The 12,287-nt window shown below is 50.3% G+C and overlaps 1 protein-coding gene across 2 annotated transcripts in view; it reads right to left on the reverse strand.

The window, feature by feature from the left end:
• tio (tiptop) overlaps positions 1 to 12,287 on the reverse strand; it is a 49,107-nt gene that overhangs the window by 11,864 nt on the left and 24,956 nt on the right. The window lies entirely within an intron of this gene.

Consider the following 12,287-nt stretch of genomic DNA (forward strand, 5'->3'; position numbering starts at 1 on the left):
GTGTGTGTGTCTCTCTACCAACCTATACATATATACATATAATGTACCCATACACGCGTCACAGCGGTAAAAACACGTATAGTATATGCGAGCCGAGACTTTTGTCGCGATTAATATATGTGAAACTGGCAGGGAGAATTTCTTGAAAGGATTGACACGAAAAAGCAGGAGGATAGTTTGGATGATCCCACTGCACGCGCGTCACGGAGCCACCGTCAATTAAATTAGCATACTCGCCGTGGACATGATTTCTAATTTCCATCGAATCCACCGAAGCATTTGCGATGTCAGCCAGTCTGATTCACGGTGACATTTATTCCGTGGAATCACGATATTATAAACCTTGTCTTTCGTCCGTCGCCAATCTCGTTTCGTCGTTTATCATCGTCTTTTTTGACGAGGATATCTTTATGCGTCGTTCCCCGTGATCCAAAGATTGACATTTCGTGATATTTTAAAAAGCAGACGAAATCCCCCCCTCTCCTACCCCTCTTTCATTTATCAAGGCGAGCGAATGGTCTCGAAATTTCACGCGATTCTTCGGGAATACGACGTCTGCACGGCCAATTATACGTGTATATAGCTGATTGAGATAGAACCGTACACAGCCAAGGTCGTCGAATTAATATATATATATACATATATACACAGCCTTTCGACTTTCACAAAGATTTTTATCATTATTGTTTTACTCGTGGGAGAAAGGTTAGTTTTAACATGGACTTTCTATGATTGGTGGCTATGCGGAGAGTGAGTTATTAAAGTGAGAGAGAGAGAGAGAGAGAGAGAGAGAGAGAGAGAGAGAGCTGCATGACCGAGTAGGGCAAAGAAGGCTTGGTAGCAGGTTGAACTGGGAGGAAGAACTGAGAAATGACGGGAGTGATATAAAGGTGCAGATGGCGAGTAACACAATGGCACTATCGGTTCATTTATCAGCCTTTCGGGAAGACGCCGACGCCAGCGACGACGTCGTCGACGACGACGACGACGACGACATCTTGGAAAGAGGTTCGAAGGGCCGTGCAGGCGTCGAATACCCCATCGTCATTGACTCCCAGCCATTGTGGCCCCGAACGAACGCTTCCGTCATCTGCATTATGAGTTTTAATCAAATCATTTCCACTTCAACCCCTCTGTAACGAACTCTCTCCACCCCCCCCCCCCTCCCACTCCCGGCCGCTTTCACCACCTCTCCCATTCCTATTTCATTCCACGCGAAATCTACGCCATCTCTTATCTTCGACCACGTGTACCGCAGCGTCGAAGAAAAACCTATAGGCTACCGGATTATTAGAAGAGAAAATTGCTCCCATTTCGCGTGTTTTTCTTTCCACCTTTTTTTATCACCACTTTGAAGTGAGAGATTGCGAAACTCCCCGAGATTGCACGCAGGGTCGACCGGGACGTGGTGTGCATTCAATCAAAGATATCTTTTTCGCTGGAATAATATATACGTATTACTATAACCGCGTCATCGATCTTCGTCCTGGCGAAAAGTCCAGGTGATATACGATTCGTGGACTCATTGGGAAGCCCGCGCGGCGGTAGCTTGATTGAGTGCCGCTTGCTATGCAACATGCAAATAAGGTTGCAGTGGCTCCCAGCGAGAACGCGCCGGATCGGTCCATTTCACCCCTGCGCCTTTATTTCTCTAGATTAAAATGTAGGCCGAGAAAAAACAAGAGCTTTACGACCAGCGGTTAGCAATCGAATCAATTTTATCTCGTAACACCTCACCGCGTGCAATTTTAGGGTGGATGGAGCAGGTGTTAAAACACCATTAATCATTCCTGCGCGCGCTGGAAAGAACGGCGCGACGCGAAGGAGAAAAAGGGACGCTAATAGTAATAATGAGCGAGTCGAGAGGGTTGTACCAATCGACGTGTGTAGAAACAATCGAATCTTATCTTTCCCTCTCGTTCGTATACACCTCTGGTATCGCACAAGATGGAGTGTGAAAACACCTGCTTCGTCAGCGAGGAATATGGTCATCCAGGAAATTGCGACACGGTTGACCTGACGACGCGACGATGAGGAATATATCGCGACGTCCCGAAGGAATGGGAATTTCGTTCGGTGTGGACGGTGATCGTCCTGGTGCACGCGTGGTTCGAGAAGAGTAAAATGGGGCGAGAGGGGAGGAGGAGGTGTAGAAAAAATGGTGGCAAAGAATAAGAGGCAGGAGGAGGGGAGTCGGGGCTTCCCCCGGCCGCCATCTTGGAGAACGCGTCCTCCTCCAGGAAGAAGGGAGTGTCGGATGTTCGGAGGATCCGCCGCGAGGTTAGGGAGAGCGCAGGGGCGCAGGGCGGGATGCGCACCGTCCTACTTTGCCGACTGACCAACCAAACGGTCGTTTGTTCGCCAAGGGGCAGAGAAAGGAGATCGCGCATTGATCCGCAGGGCCATCGGCAACTAATTACGCAGATTTATGTCCCCATTGTCCATTGTCTCGAAGGACCACTGGGGAACGAAGGCCAGGAGTGTCGGGACGGAGACGTCGAGGCAAAAGGAGCAACCGAACGTCCGAGGAGGATGCTGAAGATGCCGAAGATGCTGAAGGGCCCAGGAGACCGGACGCGCTGGTACCGAGTTACTCGCAGCGGGCGGACCACCGGCATACAGCAGCCCCGCCCGCTACCAGTGACGTCACTCGTGCGCACCAGCATTTCCCTACTCGAGTACCTTAAACAGCACTCACCCCCCCCCTTCCTCCCTACTATTCTCAACTTCCTCGTGCCCTTTCCACGAAACCTGATCGAGCTCTTTATCGTCTTCCCCCCCCCCCCCTCCTTCCGCGGTTGCTGCTGCGCGCCGTGCGCCAGCAATCGCGATCTAAATTAGCAAATGCGCCAGGCTCGAACCAATACCATTTAAATTAATGGGGCAACCGACTCTTCGTCATTTCCGCTATTCTCGGTCCCACAGAAAAATTCTGATCCTTCCCGTAGATCCCCCAGCGATTCTTTCCAACGGTCCCACTCGCAAGTTCCTCAGGAATGCGCCAGACCTTGGTTTTCATCAATCGCGAAGAATTCGTGAATTCTGTAGAAGCAACGTGTCAATCCACGAAGCCTTATCACTGTATTATAGTGTATAGGAAGCCTATATATGGTCGAGACTTTGCAATTAGGGTCGTTCCGAACCGGAAGTTTGAAGACTAACGAATATCCGGTCAAAATCGTCCAACGAATTCCTCGGGAAATTCAGCTATCCAAATATTGAATCTCGAATGACACGATCGATCGTCGTTCCAACTCCTCAGGAAATTTCACTTTTACGCGTGTGCACCATTTCGAGAACGATCAACGTAATTGTATAAAAATGTGACAATTCTCGTATATAAATTCCAACCAATCGATCCATGAAGATCATTAATAATAATTCTCTTCTCTACGTTAGTACACAGAAAAGAAAACTCTGTTGCAAGTAAAATATTGAAACGAATAATCGATATATACACCAAGGAAGGAACTAGTCGAGGCAATTAATTGAAGTTTCGTTTAAGCGGAATCGCTAAGGGTTCGGGTTCTCGGGATTTTCAGCGAAATCGAGATCGTTTTTCATTGGACACAGCTATGGGTATCGTGGTCCGGAGAGGAATTAAAGCAGCGAGAGTGGGAGAGAGGTAGGAGAGACGGTGTTGGGTGCGGGATGCAAATGGCCGAAGACTCGTGCTGGCTTCGGGGCTCTCGTGGTCCATTGGCAGGCCGCTAACAAGCCGTGCGGGAGATACAAGATGGGAAACAAGGAGCTGCTGCACCGAGAGAGAGAGAGAGAGAGAGAGAGAGAGAGAGAGAGAGAGAGAGAGAGAGAGAGAGAGCGTGGCGTACCGAACTTGAAAGCGACCGAGAGTCTCCTGACACTCGAGGAGATGCTGCCAAGCGATACCTGCACCTCCTGTCCTCGGCCCACTCTTCGCATCAGCTCGCTTCTTCGCCACCATGCACCGTGCAACCACCACGATACACTCGGCTGCACACATACACACACACACTCGCTCCTCTCGATTCGCAGCACAGTGTATTACCGATACATTTTCTAACCTTTAATTCCGCTCTTCCCCATTTAATACATATATATACTCGCATCAGTTTTGATCTGGCCGCGTTTTACAAGCCTCGGTTTGCTCTTGCTCCTCTTTATCTCCAGACACGTATCATCGTTTCTTATCCAATCTCCCCCCTCCCCTTCCCGTGTTCCCGGTACAAGGTACCCCACCTACCGTATACCTTGCACGACAATAATTAGCCTTATCAGCGGGTCTCCAGCAACGTGCAAGGATTCACTTTACCCCCTGTGTTTCAGCTCCCAGCACCACGTGACCCACCAGTGGCGAACCACTCCGCGCGGCTCCTCCGGTTCGCCGCTGAGTATATGGAACGAGCCGAAGATAGTCAAGGTACAAACTCGAACACGCGTAGATCGGTCCCGCTCGGATTCCAACCGCGAACCATCTCCGCGACTTTCGACCTGCGCACAACCGATGATTCCACAGTCCGATCCAGCAACGATTGCTCCCACTCCCGGAATTACCCTGGCATTGTTACGAGACTCGATACTCGCGACTCTCGCGGAGATCCCATCGGCACACGCTCGCTTGATTCCTGTAATGAATCTGCTAAATCGGTACCCTCGTAGATTCACAGTTTCCAATGTTCCTCGTTCGTTGCACAAATTTGAAATACACAGGAGGGCAACTCGGTTCGAGGTAAATTCAGAAAAATCTCTGCATCTCTCGTCGAAGCTTTCGTGTATTTGAATTAAATTGTCGTGGTAGAATACTTATTATTAATACATATAGCAATCGATCGATCAAACGGAATTAATTAGATCGCAAAATGGGGAGATTTCATGACGCGAGAGTTACGTTTCTTGGTGCGTGGATGGACGTGCAGGGAGTAAGTAGGGTGAACGATGGAAGAAAGCTGTATATAGAGTGCAGACTAGAGAGAGAGAGAGAGAGAGAGGTGGGTAACGGATTCAGCCGTCAGTCACTCTCAGGCAGACCGCGAGAGAATCACAATGCGAGAGGAGAGGAGAGGGTTCAGCTCGCCTCTTTCCTCATACACCGTGGCCACCCCTTCGCTCTTCCTTCCTGTCCGCCCGTCCGTTCGTCCGTCTGTCTTCCTGTCCATCCGTTCGTCTCTGCGTCTGCCTCACGTCACTCCACTCGCCAACCTCCCGACGGTTCGCGCATCAGAAAATTCAATCTCCACCTCTCCACCCCCCCCCCCTCCAACCTCCTTTTGTTCCTTCCTCAACACACCGCCGCCGGCTCGTTATTATGTACCGTTTTATTGCTGGGACGTTCCTAGCTGATATTCGACCTGCGCTACACACTCTCCGCTCGTCCCCCCGGAATAATCGTCAAGAGCAGCGATAAGAGCTATATTAACTCCACTCGTCTCCGAAAATACCTACGCGACACGCCAAATCTCACGCGCTCCCGCAAAGCGATAAAACGAGAGAGTCCTGTACGGCTGAAATTATCGTCAATCTCTCAGCTGTACACGGTACAACGGACTGAAAATGTTATAAATTACCACTGGCTGCTTTTTTTCGTTATTTCTCCTCGAAAGAATGACTTTGTTTAAAAATCTCCGTCAAGTTTTGTATATACGCGAGTATAAATTTGCTAAGAGTCTGGGGGGGGGGGGGGGTGTAGATAGTGACAGGGCCGAGTCCAAGTGTTTATTTTCGTACGAGTATATCGTTAATGCTTGTGAAAATACGTAAGGTGGCAGGAGGTCCGAGGGACGACGAGCCGTACCCGTAAGACCAGTATTATAGCTATATATACAGAGTTACACAGCGAGGGACGATAAATTTAGCTTGGACCGATGGAGAAGGTCGCGCGATTGGGGAGGAGACGTGTCGGGGGTTTAACTTATTCCACACGGTCGTTTTGCCTTCCAGGCTTGAATCGTCGAAATGTCAGGTGTGGGCCGCCGCGATTCGTGACTCACTTACTTAGGGGGATCTCCGAGTGGACACGAGAAGACGACAGGCCCGCCCGAAGACGGAGTGCCTACCTACCGTGGCTCCTACCTGACTGATTGACCGATGAGCCGACTGTTATCCTAAGTCAACACTCACTCCATCAGCCTGTCGATTCCCCCTCCCCCTCCTCCATCACCACACTCTGCTACACGTACAGCATATATATAGCGTACCATGTATGTACCTTCAACCACACGCGAGGAATGCAACTCACAATTTTACATCTTTCCAAACAGCAGTCAGTAATTTTTCACTCTTGAGCCTATCCCACAGTCCTCTTGATCGATATACCATGGACTCTCCCTTCTCCTGGCTCCTCAATTTATATATATATATATGTACAATCAAGTTTCCGCTATTTCTTGCAAAATTAATGTTTCGAGCGTGGATCTGGTGAGTGAGTTCCGATGATTGTGGTCAGCGAAGCGTTGAATGCTCCTAAGAGAGAGAGAGGCGTGATAGGTGATTTTGAAGCGACCAAGCTGTACCACCGTGCCAATCGAGCAACGTACGGGCTGTTTCTCACGAGACAGCGTTGGCAGGTAGAGAGAGAGAGAGAGAGGCTTTCGCGTTTAACGCAGCTCCCGTCCATCACTCATACTCGCCTCGACCTGTCCGTCGCTTCGTCATCTCACCCCCCCCCCCTCTCCCCCTTACACACTTATACACATCGCACTCCTGCACTTTTCTCAGCCTCGGTTTTTATCATGCGTGCACGTTTCACCGGCCGACTCATTAAAACCTCTCGCGATCTATTAATTTATCCTACAGTCATCCCCCCTCCTCCCCCTCCCCCTTGGCATTCTTACGTCCTCTGCCCAACGCGATCCACGATAAGAGCATAATGATTGATTTCATCGATCATTCGCCACGGAAGATTTCCAAGCTGCAAAGCGGAGAGCCGGAGAGATTAGCATAACTCGATTTTTTTCTTTTGTTTATTGTTTGCTCTCTCGCGCGTTCCGCTGGTGCGAGGAGAGTGTTGGTCAGGGGGAGGGGGGTAGTATTAATGGCATTCCACGGCCAAGTTGCGACTAATCGCGCGAGTCGAGGTCGCGGCTACTTAATAATAAAAGAGGAGAGCTGGCAGAATGGGATCTGCGAGATTTTGCCGAGCATCGATCATCACTGTCGCCTGTTGCACGATTGAACGGACCGTCCGACGAGCGCACGGATGGACGGATGGTTCTTGCAGGACGCGAAACGTTCATCCATCATCCACTCGTCGTACCTGTACGCTCACCGGCGGCGCCTCACTACCAACCGACATTAGCAACACTTTCAAGGCCAGCCGCCTCGACCCCCAACCTACCTCGGAATGCACTCGCCAACAAATTACAGGTGCTCCCATTCTTCCATGCGTCAATTATAAACACCTCCTTCCTATTCCGATGCTTGCCTATATGTATACATTTATTTAGTAGCAAGTGGAGGAAGCGGTAGCGAAGCCCTCGCACCGCTCGCCGAGCACTTCGCCGGTTCCGGCAGAACGGCGACGCGATGGAGAATAATCGACGAATAATTAGTTGGAATTTAAGGGCGATTACGCGTGACGAGGATTGATCGGCCGGCCACTTGCCGGAAGTTGGAAAAAGCGCACAGCTGCGAATCGCGAACGATCGCGGTTATCCAACGTAAACCGGAAGCGGGAGTGCAGAAGTTGCGGGAAAGTGCGAAAGACATTGCACGGCGTCTGGTCCCACCGGACGGAGACGGATGGCCACTGACAGCGGACGCCTTCATCAAGAACCTCGTAAATGTCTCTTTGCCATTCTATATAGCAATCCTTAAAGCATATTTAACTCCGGCATTAATACACGCCCCGGACTAATGCCAGCCAAGAAATCGTGCAGAAACTTCCTGCGTCTCCTCCCCCCTCCCACCCACGTAATTAATTAACTCTCCGAGAGAGCGCGTCCGATCAATTACCCACGGCCAATCTTAATTGTTCCTCGGAATATCGTTGCATCGACGAAACCACTGGTCCAACGACCGAGCTTCCTATCGTCACAGTTTACAGCGACTCGAAGAGCATGTTCTTCAGCATCAAGCCCTCACCTACACAAACAGCGATCTTTAATCTGATCTGGCCAGGGTGACTCGATTCCTTTCCAGGGTTACGTCCAGCTACCCAATCACCGAAGAACCCACCGCACGTGGACCGACTCGTGAACGGTAGGCGCGTAAACGCAGCGAGATAACCGGACGGATCGACACCAGCTGCCTCGTCCGTTTCTTCCTTCTTTCTTCGCGCCGTTCTATAAATAGACGAGCGGGAACAACACCCCCCGCCCCCTCCTACGCCCTCCCCACTTTCTCCCAACCGCGCTTCTCGCGCCTCTCCATCCTTTCACGGCCGAGAGACCTTACACCACTCTGACAATTATTGCTGCCACTGAAACTCGTACACTGGTGGGGCCAGCTGACACGTGTAGAGTCACGCACGCCAGCCGCTGAAAGAAAGAGCCGCGCGTCGTCGTCAGGCCCGACCGATCGACGAACCGGAGACTCTGTGACCCGAACGATAGGTGGACCACCCCCCCCCCCAAACATCGAAACACTCGCGGCATAATCCGAATGGAGAACCACGATAAGAACTTGTTACGCCCGAAAATTACGTACGTCCCTCGAAGAAAGATACGCGACCTTTAATTCGACAAACTAGTTCGAGCCTGTCTCTTCGATCGCTCCTTCTACTCGTTCCCATCTACGAATCGTGATTCATCACCGATATTAAACTGTTAACGTCCATTACCGAATTACGGTGTACCGCAGGGACACGCAACGTAATTTCGGGAACGAAGCGAACGCTTTGAGGAAGCACCAAACGACGCGTTTAACGCCCGGCTAATCGGGCGAGAACTCACGGAAATCTCTCGAGTTCCTAGTATATATAGCGTAGCGTTGGAATACATACAGACGCGAAAAACTGCGACACTCGTCACCCCTGCCACGCCTCTCGATCCGTGCTCTTCAGGAACGACTGCTGACACAGAAGAGTGTAACGATACTTTTCAGAGAGACGCGTAGGAATTATACGGAAAACATTGAAACGGACTAGGAGTGTTTTTCTCGAGGGACGGAAGCGGAGGGATAAGAATAGAAAGTTGCACTTTAAGTTCTTTAAAGAAACCATGGGTGTGTGTCTTAAGGGGGGGGGGGGGGGGGGTTCGAAGGGAGAAATAGAAGAGCACCTGTGCCACGAGACGTCAGTCGTCCGTCATTGGAGGGACAGGCGAGACGAAGACTCGTGCATGGTTCTGCTACCCCCCCCCCCCCATATATATACGCGCCTTCGCACTTATTTACGCTGACACAATATTTATTAGGACGGATCGGTGAGCCGGACGCTCGGTGATTCGCGCCTATTTCGGGACGACGCGCTACTCGCGCGACGCCAAAGCGCCGCAGCGTCGTTCACCTCTGGATCGTCCGCTCTCTCCTCTTCGTCTTGTAAATCTTTCGTTTCTCCCATTCGAATCCCACCATCGACCTTCGTCTCTCGCTCCTCGCCAAATATCGCGTCCATCTCCGGAAATCCAGCAAAATAAATCCAGCTGTGCTATAATCGTGTGTATCGATGAAAACGGGACGATCCTCGTGTATCGATCTCGCGAACGATATTCCTGGTCGACTCGCGAGATTATCGATGCATCGATAATATGCTTGAGGAGACGTTATGGTCTCGCATCTCGAAACTCGTCGCGTTGTTCGAGGAACGCGATTCGGTTTTGTATACGAAAGAATTGCGTTCGGTTTTAGTGTTGGCGGAGGGACGATTGTTTATGGTCCGGTGTATATATCGATGGACGTAAATAAAGGCTTAAGACCGTCACGTGGCTTGGGACCAAAAATATACCAAGTGTGAAAAGAGCGAGAGGAGAGGGAGGAGAGGTGATTTTTCCGTGACAACGGATTAGTGTGTAAGAGGGCAGCGTTAATTCGTCTTCGAGTGACGGACGACGGATGGATGGACACGATGATGTACAGATGAACAGCTGCGAGCTATAATCCTCCCCTCCCATTTCCTACCTCTTCCTTGCCCAACCTGCAAGATTGCCCTACAATTCACGCGGAGTATCGTCTTTCGTCTTACATAATTCGGGGATTATCGGATTTCGACGAATCGAATTTTGAAGGGGGGGGGGGGAGAAAAAAAGTGCTTTATTAGTTTCCTCTGATGAGAATCGGGTTCGCGTCGTTTGAATAACTTGTCGCTCGAGTAACAAATGAGAGACGCTGGTCGAGCAGGTGCGTTTCTCATCCTCTTCCCTCCCCCTTCCTTGCCCTCTTCATCATGAAACCCGCCAAATTTGTCTCTCACTCTCTCTCTCTCTCTCTCCCTCTCGAGATCCACCACCATCGAGCCATATCGAGATTTCCACCCAAGAAACTCGTGTCTCCCTTATCCCACAAGCTGCACGCGTTTGTGGGATTCGTGCATGATTTTTTCACGAACGTCAAAACGGACAGGGGTGACGTATGGTATATTCAAGGTGATTTCTTTGGGTGTCCAAGAAGCGAAAAAAATAGACAGAGTGGAGGAGTTGTTGTCGAGTTGTTCAAGGTGGACGGGGATAAAGTTGAAAAGTCAATTTGATAAGATTCCAAGTTAAGAGAGTGTGTGTGTATGTATGTGAAAGTGGCATGGTGCTCTGTTCTAGCTTCTTTCACTAGCTGTGTGTGTGTGTGTAGTTTCTCGGAAGGCAGAAAGTTGGTGGAGAGCGGAAGGTGTAAGGGCGAAGGAAGGGGAGAGAGGCAGACGAGGCAGTCAGTCAGTCAGTCAGTCAGTTCGCTCGAAGGCGAATCGAGTCGAGTCGAGTCGAGTGGAGCCGAGTCGAGGCGAGGCGAAGCAGTTCCAGCGCAGTTGTAAGGGGGCCGGGACCGAGACTGGAACAGATTTATGCGACACACATGCGGCAAGGCGTATAACTCACTCGCTCGCCCATAATATCCTCCCCCTTCAACCCCTCCACCCCCTCCTCAGACTCCAGCAACCAAGCGCTGCTGGTGCTGGCCCCCAAAGGCATCGGGATGAGAGACAGACGCACCAATGCTGCCAAACGAGACCGGTGCAGCGATATTTATTACGTATCGGGATTATGTTATACAGTGCTTCTCAATCCACCGATCAACCGAACCTTTGCACCGCTGCTAAATCGATCCGACCAACCGGATCTCGGTGCACCTATATATACACACACACACACGCACATATTTACAACAATATTAATACTGCTCCTCGCACACCTTCGTAATCTCCATTCCATCTAATAATCCTCCACTTGTAAACATATATTAGTTTCGCAGTGATGTTTCTATACGATAAATCGGACGGTTTTCGAAAACCAAATTAGAGTTTTGCCATCGCAGCACGTGACTGTTAAGGAAAAGAAGGTTTCTCCCTTGAAAAATTCTCCGATAAAGCAGCAAAGCTCTCGGATTGAATTTTAGCGGTTGCCATCGGTGCACGTATACAGAATATACGTATACACAAGCACCGCAGGGTGGGACGCGTAGAGCGATTTCATTATAGTCACGTGTCGCGCATGAATTAGGGTCTTAGCGGTAACGATAGCCATATCGTATGGTGTGTTTATGATCTGACCGCAATGGCGAGAACATTAGCGAGCCGACGCGGATAATTATCCCGCGCTTTATCGCGGAGTTATCGCGCACCAATATAGTACAGTAGCTATAGGGGGCGCGCGCGCGCGCTTTCGGATTGCTGGAAATGAACGAGCAATCGCTCCCCTCGATCCATCCGTTGCATGCGTGGTGCGGGCCGCGCGATTAAAAAACCGAAGGGAAAAATTAAAAAGCACAACGCGCATTCCATATTTCCAGGCGAATCATCCATCTGTCCTTGGCTTTAATTAGCTCGCTCACTCGTAATTCGATCCTAATCTCCCGTTTAATAACCTCCTGTGCTATTCCCCCTGTACGCCGCCTCCGAATTACCGCAAATTATTGCAATTGGCTTGATACCCGATGCAAATGGAGTTATCGCGGGATAAAAATACGATCGGGCAGCGGCTTTATTTAATTAAGAGTGGTCGCGCGGTGAGCACTGTTTATAGGGTGAGGACCATGAAGAGGGAGTGAGAGGAGCCTTGTTAGCGAATCAGGAAGAAATAATTAATATTCCAGAATGAAATGTTTGTGTGTCTCTCTCTCTCTCTCTTGCGCACGGCGATTAAGGGGACTCGCGCGCTGGATCGTCGATAAAGGGGGAGGGAGGGGGGAGGTTTTTACGGTGCGACGCAGCCGTAAATCCTCGAGACTTC

The sequence above is a fragment of the Prorops nasuta genome, unplaced genomic scaffold (genome assembly GCF_024137725.1).
Source record: "Prorops nasuta isolate Cenicafe-Biocafe unplaced genomic scaffold, Cenicafe_Pnas_1.2 PNAS00024, whole genome shotgun sequence".
NCBI lineage: Eukaryota > Metazoa > Arthropoda > Insecta > Hymenoptera > Bethylidae > Prorops > Prorops nasuta.